Raw genomic sequence first — 6,065 nt, 5'->3', positions numbered from 1 at the left:
GGGTTTGGGGTCTGTATTATATTGTGCCGCTCAAACGTTTACACCCCTTGCAGAATAGACTATTTTAACAAAATAAGAGGGATCTTACAAAATGCATGTTATTTTTTTATTTGGTACTCTCCTGGATAAGATATTTTACATAAAAGATGTTTACATATAGTCCACAAGACAAAAAGATTTATAAAAAGAACATTGGGCAGTTTAACTGCTCAGGACAAACAAGGGAACAACCATCACAAAACAAAAACAGTCATGGGTCATCCAGGTAACGACACGCAGTATTAAGAATAAAGGGTACATCAACTTTTGAACAAGGTCATTTTTATAAATGTAGCTTCTTTTTTGTGTCTTGTTGACTATATGTAAACATCTTTTATGTAAAATAGTTTATTCAGGACAGTACTAAAAAAATAACATGCATTTTGTATTATCATGTACGTATAGTACATCTTATTTTGTCAAAAATGTTCACAGATTCTGCATGGGGTGTGTAAACTTTTGAGCAGCAATGTATGTATAAATTATTACTTTTATTCAGTAACGATGCATTAAACTTAACAAAAGTGACTGTAAAGACTATAGATGCTAATTTATATTCCTCACAGAATCCTGAAAAAAGTTTGGCTATTGTGACATCAACCCGACTTTCATCTCCAACCAAAATCCAACGTCTGTCCGACGTCAACCCGACTTAGATTTCCAACCATGCAACAAATGCAACCCTTACTACTTTCTCGAGGACCTTGAAAGAAATGTAGTGGAGTAAAAAGTACAATATTTGTCTTTCAAATGTAGAGAAGTTCACACAAAAAATAATACTCAAATAAAGTACATACTCAAAAAGTGTAGGCTACTTAAATACAGTTCTCAAGTAAATGTACTTTGTTACTGTCCACCATGCACACAATTTACAATTCTTTAATATTGTTCATTTCGTGCACCAAACCAAATTTGTCACATGGCAATTCACAAGCCAGTTTTTGTTGCTGAAACTTTAAGACTTAGGCAATGTGAATAATATTCTTGAGTTGAACTCATTAACCAAATCAGTAAATGAATCGTTCTTTTGAGTCGGATTTGATCCGGATTGTAATTTGGATTGAACGAATCATTCGTATATTTCGTACACAGTTCAACTTACTGATTCAGTAGGCTATGGCCTGTTGTTGAATTGAATGGAAAAGACGTAACAACATGAGGGTGAGTAAATAAAGATTTGCGTATAAAATGCATATATATAATTTTATATATGTCGTGTATACCATTCTATCTTGTTTTTTTGTTGTTGTTTTTTTTTTGGTTCATGTTCCAACTACACGTAAAATCAATAATCCTCCACAAGATGGCAGTGATTCCCAAGTCTTCACTTCAGGAAGACAAAGAGAAAAGAGATCCTCTCTCTATAAGGATCCAAAAAGCAGGTTTAATGTAATTTTCCATTACATAACACCCCTTTTCTGCCCGAAGTACACACGTGTCAATTTAATTAACCCATAAGTTCGTGTTTTGGTGCTCTTTTCCTGGGGGAAAAGCCCACTGGCCATCTGGTATTCAATCCGTGTGAAAGTGATTGAATAATTCATGCCACACTGCTCAGTTTGCTGTGAGGAGCAGAGGGCAGTCCACTTATTTTCCTTTGTGTATCTGTGCGTGTATGAGGCCAGGGTGTGGGTTAATGATACTATTTTTACTTTCCTCACATATGCATTTTAAACTAGACATAATGAAGTGATATTCATAGGACAACGTATGGTTTGACAATCAAGTGTGAACAGATGAATCCGTGCATTTGGCGACAACAAGATAGAGTGCTTCATATTCAGTTGGAGTATATTTAATACACAACATTTGTCAGCAGCTGGTGAACTGCTCACTTCATGAATCCCATGTTGATGTTATTGATCTTCATAACACAAGACTGTGTAATTATGTTCAGTTCAGGCCATTTCGACAGTATAACACTCTTTCACACGACAACAGATTTTCTCCTTTAAGATTATAACCACATATTTCCTAATTTCTCCTTCCATTCATGTCTCTTCATCATTTCATCTTTAGGCAGTATTGTTCTGTGGTACTTCAGGGAGGCAACAAGCCCTGTGTCAGATAATAGCTTAATATTCTCCAGGAGGTTTAGCGGTTCAGCTGAAAGCTCTTCTTGTCTTTTGCATCTGTATGGCTGAAGGCTGTCAGGTCTCGTGTTTGTGTGCGCTGGGATTTACTGCGGCAAGAGGCAGGTGAAAATGCACAGGACAACATGCGGTTTGATTCACTTGAGGCTATTTCTTTGTTGTTGGAGGTGTTTTAATAAAAAAGAAAGCCTCTTTATGTGACTTCATTGTCAGTCGTAAGCAATTATAAACAAACACATTTCAGTTTGGTGTTCCATGTGGTAAATATAGTTTACATAAAGATATGTAGGCTCTTTTTAGGCTATTGGTTTGTGATTTTTGGAGGATTGTGGGGAAATGCTCTCTGTATAGTTGGTGAGGTTGGTAAGCACATTTGTTGAAAAGGTCAGAAATCTAGAACATACTGTTCAAAAGTTTGGGGTCAGTAAGATATTTTAATGTTGTTGTTTTTTAATCCGTTATGCTCAACAAGGCTGCATTTATTTGATCACAAATACAGTAAAACAGGAATATTGTGATAAGCAGCACAATTGTTTTCAACATTGGTAATAATCAGAAATGTTTCTTGAGCAGCAAATCATCATATTAGAATGATTTCTGAAGGATCATGTGACACTAAAGACTGGAGTAATGATGCTGAAAATTCAGCTTTGCCTGAATTTGACATCAATGACATCAAAATAGTAATAATGTTTTACAATATTACTGTTTATACTGTATTTTTGATCGAATAAATGCAGCCTTGGTGAGAGAATAAGCGTTATAAACATTAATAAATGCTTACATTTTGGTTAAAGTGCAATTCTTCTGTAAAGTTTTTGTGTTGATGTGTAGATCATCCTTTTAGTGTTGGGACTGTGAATTCAAATGAAAAAGCTGTTGTCCTATCAATACATAAAGAAAGCATGCAGTAATTTGTCGTTATAAAATTTGGCATACTCTACTAATTGATACAATTTTTTTATGCACAAATTTGTCTTTTACATGTTTTTTACTATTAAACATGCCACTTTTCTACCTCCTACACTAATATGAGACATATGGCAGGAACATACAAATCAACGATTGGCAAAGAAGGCAGATGCTTATGACTTAATATCCATCAAGATTTTTGGATATGGATTAATCATAATAACGGGCTCTGATATTAAGATTTATACTCTGAAACTAATGATTTACCTTTAGTTTATGGATTCAGCCTGACAAAAATGTCATGGTGCCATTGTCAGTGTCATGCACGACCCCCACACCCCATTTATATCCTCAGGTTGAGCCTCCTGTTGAAGCTGTCTGCATCGTTTCGTCTGGCAGACTGTGGGACACCCAGGGAGGTCTCTGGGGTGTGTGTGTGTGTGTGTGTGTGTGTGTGTGTGTGTGTGTGTGTGTGTGTGTGTGTGTGTGTGTGTGTGTGTGTGTGTGTGTGTGTGTGTGTGTGTGTGTGTGTGTGTGTGTGTGTGTGTGTGTGTGTTGGCCCAGCTGTCATCAACATTTGACCACTGAACATATGCAGCACGGAGCTGCTGCCATTGTTTCTCCTAATGGGCCTTCATTATACACACACTTGTCACACTCCAGGATACAGACAGGCCTGGGACAGGTGGGAAAATGGAAGGGCCAAAAAGGTAGAGAGCAAGGAACAAAAGGAGTCATAAGAGAGCCAGAGTGCTACATACTAAGAACACAGCAATAACAGTGATGGATTAATAGGGAGGAGAAAAGAGCACAATGATGATGATAAAAAGAATATGAAAAATTTGATTTTCAGGGAAAAACAATGAATAATAACCAAAATTGAATGTAATACTTGTAATATTTGTAATATATGTAAAAAAAAAAATTCATGGACTTATTTTGAATAGGATAAATCCTCAGAAAAAAAATAAAAAAAATAAATTATATATACAGGAATAACAGAGATGGATTAACAAGGAGTATAAACAATGACAAAAAATACTGTATATATTTTCAGGGAAGTAACAATTAAATTCTATATATAATATAATACATTTATTAAATATTATATAAATATTGTTTTTTTAAATAAAGTGACCAGACTTTGTGGACTAATTTTGATAAATTGTGAATGGGTATTTATAAAGAAAACAGTCCCCGTATAAACAATATCGATGCAGAAACATGAGAAAAGTCTCTGTTTGCTCTCCGTTTGATATCATTGCTGTCTAGAATTACTTAAGATATTAAAAAGATCTCATTTGTTTTCCAGTATCCAGGTAATCCCCAGTAAGTCTCCAGTGGAGTTTCCCGTTCATTTCCCCAGAACAGGGTGTCAACAAGAGTGCTGATATTCCCATAAAATCCCAGTTTCAAAGATGAGGAGGAAAAAGCCCCATTACACATCACATCTTTCAGTTTCCCCTCTGCTTTTCTTTTGTTGGAGTCTGAAACTGAAAACTGAAACTGAAAATTAGGCTGATATAGAGAAAAAGGGTAGAAAGGAAGAAGAGGAGAGAGAGAGAGAGAGAGAGAGAGAGATGTGCATATGAACATGAGAGCAGCTGGTGATCTCAGCTGGATATCTGCAACCCCAATCACAGCACAGACTGTTCACTTCACTGTCTGCTGTCACTGACGGCCTTCCAGCTCTCTAAACTCAACTGATCCTGCAGGTGCTTAATAGCTGCTCTTAGACTTGTAAACAGAGATGATTTACTTCACTCCTGTTGCCCTCATGTTAAACTAATCATCTATAGCCTAACTCTGATGTCACTGTAGACAGCTTTGTTTATTATAATTGGAGTGCCCAAGCTTTGTTGTGTCAGGTCGCTGGAATTGTCATTCTGTGTCTTAAAAGTAAAGTAAAACTCATCCCAACATTTTTAAAAAATTATAAAAATGCATTTACAATGGAAGTCTATGGGGCAAAGCATTGCACCTGAATAAACATTAAATGCACATTATATGAAGTATAAGTATTTAATCACAAGTGTGATTAAATTTAACCTAGCATGGTAAGTAAGTTATTTTATGTTTTAACTCCTATCAAATACATATAAAGGCAGTAAACTGGCAACTGGCTGGTTTTGCTCCATAGACTTGCATTGTAAGATTAATGGAAACACGTTTTATAATCTATTGCGATTGATGTTACATGCAGGCAAGTACTATTCCCTTCCTTTTAAGAACAAAGCAATGCATATGAGCACATCAACAGCTGTTTCTCATTAGGAACCTAAATCACAGAATGACTGAATTTGTTGACTTACATCAAAGAGTGAAGAGTCTTTAAGCTTGATCATGACTTTAGAGGTAGCTTATTTCCACATCTGAGTGACTCAGTGATGTAGATGTTTCCAGAAGGGTGTTTCAGAGAAGCTCACAGCATCTGTGCAAACGTATCTGCAGTAAATCATCCAGGTTCCTCTCTCTCTCTCTCTCTCTCTCTGAACCTGCTGAATCAGCAACTTTATTTTCATGCGTTTACATTTAAGAACAGGCTCAACTTGGAGCTGTTGAAATTGTAAATCTTATAAAACTCTGAGCAAAGAAAACCTGTACTCACACTGTATTAGAAAGACAAGTGAAAAATTATAAATTGTTGCACATACAAAAAGAGTTTTTGCACATTTGTATTGAATTTTTTTAATAGGTTCAGGTACAGTTGTGGTCAGAATTATTGGTACCCCTGGTAAATATAAATAAAGATGACGATAATTGAAAGGGAAAATCACATTATGAAATAAATGCTTTTTTCCAAAACACGTTGGCCATAATTATTGGCACCCTTTTATTAAATACTTTTTGCAACCTCCTTTTGCCAAGATAACTGCTGAGTTTTCTCCTATAATGCCTGATGAGTTTGGAGAACACCTGACAAGAGATCAGAGACCATTCCTCCATACAGAATCTCTCCAGATCCTTCAGATTCCCAGATCCATGTTGGTGCTTCTCCTCTTCAGTTCAGCCCACTCATCT

The sequence above is a fragment of the Abramis brama genome (assembly GCF_963993115.1).
Source record: "Abramis brama genome assembly, chromosome: 22".
NCBI classification, from domain to species: Eukaryota; Metazoa; Chordata; class Actinopteri; order Cypriniformes; family Leuciscidae; genus Abramis; species Abramis brama.
Note: the sequence above shows the minus strand (reverse complement) of the source record.